This window comes from Oxyura jamaicensis, chromosome 4 (genome assembly GCF_011077185.1).
Source record: "Oxyura jamaicensis isolate SHBP4307 breed ruddy duck chromosome 4, BPBGC_Ojam_1.0, whole genome shotgun sequence".
NCBI lineage: Eukaryota > Metazoa > Chordata > Aves > Anseriformes > Anatidae > Oxyura > Oxyura jamaicensis.
This window is the reverse complement of record NC_048896.1, coordinates 89,470,803-89,479,500: the sequence shown is the minus strand read 5'-3', so window position 1 is coordinate 89,479,500 and position 8,698 is coordinate 89,470,803. Positions and strand designations below refer to the sequence as shown.

General features: G+C 44.3%; 1 protein-coding gene across 5 annotated transcripts in view; it reads right to left on the bottom strand.

Moving 5' to 3' along the window:
• The window catches only part of CTBP1 (C-terminal binding protein 1), a 226,608-nt gene that overhangs the window by 67,427 nt on the left and 150,483 nt on the right, over positions 1 to 8,698 (bottom strand). The gene's annotated exons all lie outside the window — the stretch shown is intronic.

Sequence of the window (8,698 nt, the reverse complement as noted above, 5' to 3'; positions counted from 1 at the left end):
ACCGCTTCGCCGCCTCCGAGCCGGCGGAGGCTCGGGGCTGGCTGGCTCGTCGCCGCCGCCGCCTCGATCTCTTGGTACACGGAGGGTGGAGGGGATGGGAAGTGAGCGGGGCGGGAGGGAGAGATGGAGGGCAGCCCTCAGCCCCGGTGGTGCTTTGAAGCTTTTGTAGTGGTGGTGGGAGATACCCGCTGCTGTTCTGCGTTACTACTGCCTTCAGTATCAACACTGCGTGCAATGTTAACACTGCATTTAATATTGCCACTGTGTCCGACACTGTTCAACATTACCACCGTGTTCAACCTTAACACTGCTTTCAATATTGACACTGCATCCAACGCTAACACTGCGTTCAGTATTAATTAACACTGTGTTAATGCTCAGTGCGACCCCCCAGATTCCCCAAACATCAGCCCTTCTCCCAGTTTGTTATTTTTTCTGTGGCTTTTCCCCCTCACAAGTGATGACAGACCACAACCCGCTCGTCCTGCCAGGCCCCGCACCGCCTCACCCCAGGCCCGTTTGCTCACCCCACGCAGGGCCATGGCACGAGCCTAAGTGACAACAGTTCCTTCTTTCACGTAGTACTGGTGGAAAATGGTAAATGGGCAGAAAACAAAACAAAACAAAACCCTTGACGTGGTGCGCACTTCAGGAGATGTTGGGTGCTGCCTATAAGCGTTGAGGCTGGAGGAAAGGACCCAGATGCCTGCAGTCCCACACACGGGGTCTGCTGGTTACCCCCAGCGATCCATGCACGCTTCCCCGGTCCCGAGGAAGTCAGAAACCCAGCGCCTTGCTCCTGTCGTCTGAAGCAGGCTGGGGATGGAGACTGGGGTCAGGGCATGAGTTAGTGGGGCCGCCTGGCCCATCCGTACACACGCACACCACACTCACTGCGGGCTCACGGCTCCTGTCACCGGCTGCACAAGACACGTGCTGCAGCATGGCAGCACCCCAGCTCTCTGACAGAGCCAAGAGAGCTTAAAATGATGGTTTTTACCTCATTTCGGCCTTTAAGGGCAGACCCAGGGCTCCCGATACACTCATGGCACCCCTTGATGTGCCTCACAACAAACAGGGCTCCCCTAGAATGTAACCTCATGAATCGTCCTATTCATTTTAGGAACATATTATTAGTTATTAATTATTATTGATGGCTCATTTTAACAAATTATTAGTAATTATTATTAACAATGATTATTTATGGATCGTTTGGGGAAATAATAATTATTAATAATATTTCTTGACGGCTCGTTTTACGAAATCACTATTAATATTTATTATTGATGGATCGTTTAATTAAATTATTATTAATAATTATTAATAATAATCGCCGGCGGTTCACTTCAGGAACTTCTTGCTCTCAGTTACCACCACCGATGGCGGCGGGGCCCCTTCCCGCCCCGCCCCGCCCGCCACAGGGACCCGCGAGCCGCCAAAACGGCGGCGGCGGCGGCCGCCAACCAAAGTGTGTGCGGCGCCGCCCGGCTCGGGCGGGCTGGGCCCGGCCCGGGGAAGGAGGAAGGGCTGGGCCCGGGGCTCCGCCTGGGGGGGGGGGGGGGGGGGGGAGGGTTTGGGGACCTCCCCTCTGTAAACTAAACCCCTGTTTTTAGCAAACCCTGCTCTTAGCTTACAGACGGCCCTTGGCGACTCGGCCCCGGCTGGGCTTCCCCCTTCGTCCTCTGGGTTACCCAGCAGGATGGGGAGGTGGCTCCCAGGACGTGGTGGTGCAGCCCCGGACCGGCCTCCATCTCCTCCTGCCTCCACAGGAAGGGGCACGGGCAGCGACAAAAATCCCCTCGAACAGCCCCCGGTTCTTACACTCCCCCAGGACAGCAGCTAGCCGAGCGCCTCGCGTGGGGTTTTGCGTGAATAAATTCGGCTTTAATCGCTTTAAAGTGGCTAACCGCTTTATTGACGTTCATAGGTGTTAGCAAATAGGGAAATGTCTACGTACCAAAGCTCTGGGGAGAAAACAGGGATTTATTTTTATTTTATTTTTTCTTCACTGCCATGTGGCAGAGTACCGGCAGGAGCAGGCATTAGGGATAGAGCGCACTCAGACGGCAAGCAGGGTGTCTGAACAGCAATATGGACATGGAAGCATCTCGGGGAAAAAAAAAAAATAAATTAATAGCGAAAAGGAAAATTCAGAAACGAAATCTGAGCTTTTTTTATATAGAAACGTAAACAGACACAGGCAATGAGACCATTTCCTCGGTGGGGTTATGCGAATGGGCAAATGTTTAGTTCTGAAGTGGAGCTGCTGCTCCGAGGAGGGAGGGGAGTGTGGTACAAAATATTATGACAAGGGGAGTGCTCTAAGTGAGGATAAGTTGGCATGATGAACAGATGGAGTATTCAATAACAGGAGGTTATTAATACTGCAGTTTGGTATTCTCTCCGCTACTTCATGAAGGGACTCATATGCTTGCTCTTTTTCTTTTCTGATTGTATGCAGACTTAAATACGCAGGCTGTAGGTAATGACGTGCTTACTCCCCTCCCTGGGCACGCACGCATCACAAATTCATGTTTCCTGGGAAAACACCAAGGGCTGGGCCCTCGGCTGATTGTAACCGGCCAACTGCATTTCTTTCAATAGCAGCGAGCTGATTTGCACCTGCTAAAGGAGAGAGGTTATCTGACCCTGTCTCCCAAGTCGCAAGGTCTCTCCACCCTGCTCTTTGACAGCTGCCACAAGGCACCTGCTCCGGGAGGACTCTCAGGGTGGAAAAGAAGACAAAGTAACTGAGCAGGGAATGAAGTTTAACTGCAGAATGCAATGCGATGCTGTTTCCGTGCAAGAAAATCAAGCTTGCTTTCACCCAGAGTTCGGGGCTTTCTCCCCTTCGTGGCTTTCAGTGGCCTAGTTTTACACTGGGTCTGAGAAAATCCAGGAGCAGACCAGCTGACTCCAGCCAGGCCCTCAGCTACCCCCATCCATTTTATTTCCTACGTCTTCAAGATCGCCTCTGGGTCAGGAAACATTCAGTCCTCTTCCCATCTTTTAGGCTATGATTTGCACAGCTACAATGTAAGTAAATATTCCTCAGCATGTAACAACGCCCAACCTTTTATCACAATTTGGCACCGATGTTACTATAACTTAAAAAAACCAACAACAATTAAACAAACAAACAAACAAACAAAAAACAGTAATATTACATTGCTGAGAGTCTCCTCTGTTTTGCACCAAGAATTACGGCATTTTTAAAAGCCCCCACACTGTTTCCTGCCTTCCTAAGAGTCAGCTGGAGGCACACGTGCTGAAGAGTAAATACATTGCTTTAAGTGTATCTGTTAACAGCCATATGTATAATTTAAGTACAAGTTTTATTCCCCTCAGAATCTCTAATCAGAAGGGCATGACCTTGGGCTTTCACAAATTAGATACATTAGGGTAGGATATCTTTAGCAGATGTGACTTTGAAGATACTGAAAGAGGAAGTTTTACTGTTGTATCATCTAAGCATGAGCCAAGATACTTGCTGAATCCTTTTTAAAGTGAATAATGAGATTTGACAGTATTCCTACATCTAGATACTGCGATTGTGTACTTACAGATTTTCCTTATTTTGCCATAGGTGTGTGTGTGCTGGCTCGTTCATGCGTGTTTTTCCTTCATTATCAAGCATGCACTGTTCATAGGAACGCTTGTTGTAACAGTTTTTAAAGCTATCCCTTTAAAACCTTTATGCACTTTTAAATCAAAAAGTAAGATTCTGTTTCAAAGGAATATCTTAGCTTTTGTCAATAGTAAATCTCACAGATGCTATTAGGAGATCCTGAAAGGGATTTATGTCAGAAGAAAAGAATGGCTGAATAAAGCAGACTCAACATTTCAACTTTATCCTAAAAACAGATCTTGAAAATGTGTAATCAAAATAAGTCAATGCCATTTATTACAAATCTGGAAAGAAGACTTTGGATTTAAATATTTCCTTCTTTCACTGAGATCCTGAAAAGCATTTGTTAATAAAACACACACATACAGATCAGTCTACTTTCATTTTGCAACTGCATATTATAATTAGAACCTTTTTTTTTTTTTTTTAATGTATTACTTCCTCTGTGTAACTCCCCACCGTAGGAAGTTAATGCTTTCTGGTGGATGTGAAAGAGAAAGGGCATCTTGGAGAACCATTTTCAGCAGGTTCTGAGGGGAAAATGGAAAAAAAAGAATAATTGACAAAAGGGAGACATTTAATCTTTAAGAAATGGTGGTCATCGCAAGCATGAAATAAAATAGAGGACCTTCATCTGCTGTAGAAAAGAAGGTTTACCAAAGGATCAAAGCAGTAGATTAAAGTTCCACTTAATGAACAAGAAGTTCAGCTGTGTCAAACATTCAAAGTCATTTCTGAAATGCCAAACGCGCACTGCTCCTTTCTCAAAATGGAATGGCTACACGAGCTCTATACTGGAAATAACAGCCACACAAAAGTGAAAAAGCTCGCAGTGTGCTGAATGAAAGGAAGAATAAATTCCCTTCAAACCAGTGAACACAAAAAACCTCTCTCTTCTGATGTTATCTGTATTAAGTGACTAAGGGATTTTCTTCTTGATCTCACCCTCTTCATATAAGTGCTAAAACCACAAGAACCAGGGTGGAATTAAATCCTCTGCATTTTCTGGTTATCATGAAATAAGAAGTATCATTTTCCACCTAGTCAAGAGGAGTTAACAGACCGTTTCCAGGAAGGTCTGCGTTCTGGCTGAAGAGAAAAAGAAGATAGAGATGAACAGCAGAAGAAACCTATCGAGAACCATTAGTGGATGTCAGCCATTGTCCATCTGTTCACAGTGGAAGCAGTCCAGACCTGAAGGAACAACTGCAACCTGCCCCATATGGCTCGCTCCCTTCTGCGCTGCCAGGGCTGCTTTGGGGATTTGACATTGTACGAGGTAAAGGAGAAGCAGCACAATCTGTGTTCCCAGGAACGAAGAGCCAATTAACATGAAAGAACAAACAGTGTTTGTAACCCAGGGGGAGGCTTTCTCCTTCTCACCTGTCTGAAATCTTGGAGCTCGTTCAAATTGTGTAAGTTGCAGAGACGCTGTGCTGAGGCTCCTCGTCCCAGGGAAGTCCTTAAAAAGCTAACCGTGGCCGCTAACAAAATCCTGCGGGCGGCCGAGAGCCCCTCAATCAGCGAGTGAGAGCACTAATCCAGCTGTCTCCAAAGGTGTTCAAACCGACATTTGGGAAGAATACATTACACTAAAAGTTCCATTAAAAATTCAAATATGACGTCCTTTCAACATAATGAACGAGAATAACAACATTCTGCGTTTACTTTTACGGAACTGGATTGTAGCAAGCTACAGCCGAGCAGTAATTCGCTTCTTAAGTTTTAAATCAGTGGGCCTGGTCATGAAGCAAGGTGTTATTTTCTGTATGATGAAGGGCAGCAGGCTCAGACTCACACAGGGCAGTTCCGACATCTGATTTCCTCTTTCTAATGAAAAATAGATCCTCTTTGTGATGCTGCGCTCCATACGCCCGAGACGCAGCAAGTGAAGTGGCAGACAGACATACATATCAAAGCCACCTGCAGGGATCAAAAACCTGCAAGTTTGTAATACATTCAACAACCTGTTTGGTCCTAGTCCTTTCACAGGTAATGCGGAGAATAATTAACTCTCCAGTGGCCAAGCAGCACCAGCAGATGTCCTGAATGAACTTCTTGTTGGGGTATATCTTCAGTTTTGTTACAGTCTTTGCTACAGCCACAAAACTCAGTGGGTGCAGAAATTCAAATTCAGAAGGAGAAGGACATGCCAATGCCGCTGCCACTTCCAGAAGACAGCAGAGAGATGCTCAGGAGTTTCATCCCTGCTCTAGCTCTGAAGCCATGAGCAGCTAACTAATGCTACTCCAAACCTGAGGCAATTTTCTGCTCAGAAGTGGGATTTACTATTTTGGGCCTGGCACAAGGCTAAGGCAGCAGCACTTGGCACCTTGAGAAATGCTGTGCAGTCCTACCTGCTTGCACTGGCAGTAAGGCAGTGGGCCTTGTGCTGTAATGTGATTTGCACTCTGGTATGCTCTGACATCTCTTTAGTTCCCTCACAACACACTTAAGACCTTATTTTTGTAGAAGTTACGCAACTAGAAGCTATAAAAAAAAAGCTGTAGTTGGATCAGAGGTGATTTTAAAGTTGTTAAACAATTACATTCACACTTACAAATTCATTCATTAAGTGGCGTAGAGAATATCATACTTCTGTGTTTGAAACGTAACAGAAAACTGAGGACTCCACCAAAAAATACAAAAAAGTGTATGAAATCAAAATAACATCTCACTAAGACTTGTCTCCCAAACTAACCAAGAGGATAACAGATCTGAAAAACCAGGAAGGATGCTAGAGGATGCAAAAACCAAAACTGTGTTAAATAAAGTGGCTTTGCTGCCATGGGCCATGAACACAACCACACGCGAGGATTAGAGACGCCTGTGACATTGAAGTGAACCCTCTTGCTTTGTCAAATTCACTTGGGATGATTACAAGTTATCAGTCTTGAATTTCATCCTCTTCCAAACTGAACACTGCCAGCTTTGTGCCCGTATGCAATGCTGCACTGCCAGCACTCCGCTATCACCCACCACTAAGATAAGAGAATGGTTCATTAGTGAGTAAAAAGTGACCTCTAGTGAAGCATCGCTCCAGAGCCTGGAACACGCCGCAGCTCCCAGCAGCGCCTTTCCTTCCTCTGGCTGATCATGTCCATATACAATTAAAACCTGATAATTCCACAAACTAACAGTCGTCAGCATGTGTGCACAGATACCTTCAGTATCTGCACGATGCGCAGCAGCTATAACAAGCGGCAGAAAACCCTTGGCATGCCAAAAAAACTGAGCAAATTTCTTTGAATGTAACAAAATCTACCTACTGATAACTATTAAAGAATTGAACAGGCTATGATAAAAAGTGTAAGCTCTAACTGGATCATGTTTGACTCACTTTAATTTAATTTAAAAGTAGTATATCCAGAAATTTGTAATAAAATTAGAAAAACATCCTATTAAATACGTAAAAGACAGGAACAATCTCCACAAGCAGCCCTTTGTACTCTAAGAAACCAGAAAAATTAGGATGGAGAAAACAGCAGCAAGTAAGAGACAGGCAGTGAAAATCGATTCCATAGCTACAACATATGGAACAATATAGAGGCAAGGCAATCTGTAACAGGGAATGGTTGATGATTTTGGAACAGTAAAAAGAAACTAGCAAGATTTCATGAATAAAATGCATACCCCATTGGCCACGGAAACACATTTTGTATGTGGTGTGTCTCCATAAATCTAGCAGCAACCTAATATTTTTATACCCCTCCTGATATGTGTATAGTTACCTAACAAAGGTTTTTATTTGGAGGTACACCTTTTTTTCTTGTACTATACCAAAATACTGATTCTTGCGCATTTTTTTTTCATTTTCCAGTGTGCAAGATTTAAATCTCAACAGCTGACAAGTAAGCTGCAAGAAATCCTTATCACTATGCGAGGCTTGAGATACGACTCAAATCCTAAAAGACATCAGTTGAGGTGGCAATTTACACAGTAATAAGGTAACCACGTACTTTGAAAAAGCTCCCTTTGTACTGCTGAATAATGCAAAGAGAGAAAATGCCTGTTATCCTAACAAAAACATGACTTGATCACGCCACTTGTATTTGTATAATACACAACTTTAGCGTACGAGTTGATTCAGGTAGGTGATAATCAGTACCAACAGATTTACCGCTACTTGAGTTTACATTTATTGCCAAATATGTTAAGATCTCTGGGTAAACTTGCCAAAAGCCTTACCCCGTTACAAGAAAATGCTGTGGAGGGACACATCTCATGAAAGTGTTTGCCAAACCCTTGTCTTGGGAATGGTTTGGCTCTTCCCCGCGGTCAAAGGGTACCTGACAGATGTTGTGTTGGATTTGTACCACAGCCCATCACAGCTGTGGTCTTACAAGGGTGTTTTTGGGAGCTCCACCACCTCACAGTGACCGCTACGGATTATGAAGACGGTCACTGTTGGGCCAGGCAGGTGCAGGAAGGCTGCTGTGCAGACACGCTGGCAGCACTCGCGACTCGTGCTGACACTGAAAAGCCCACAATGAGTTCATCCTGCTCTACAAACAGAAGGCGTTAAAATAAGGAGAAGAACTTTCTACGGCAGTTTTACAAGGTAAGCTTCCTACAACACAGGGCTACGCAGAATGGCACTGGGAACATTATGTCAGCTTCAGTTAATGCCATGTTGCTTATCTTACTCTTTTCAGGTTTTTTTTCATTTCTTTTGTCGAGACAATTATTCAATCTCTTAACGTAGGCTGTCTTCTTTTTTATGAAGCAGGGCATCTAATATTCCTTTTGTGTAAAGAATTATTATTTCTCACTACACTGACATGCCACGTGAACCTCCAGGTCAGAAGAAACACATTAAACAAGTAAAAATCGCCAACACCGTTGCAATCAAAAATAATAATAAAAAAGATTTTGTTTCATCACCTAATTCTAGGAAACATCTTATGGTATATAAACACTGAAACTATTTTTCCCTTGCTTCAATTTCCCATGGGTCCTATCTATTCCTACGACCAGAAGAAGAAGCACAGATATTTGAATCAGCTTTTAGTAATTTGTATTATTTTATGCATCTGAAGGATGATCACAGTGCAGGCTTGTACATCACTG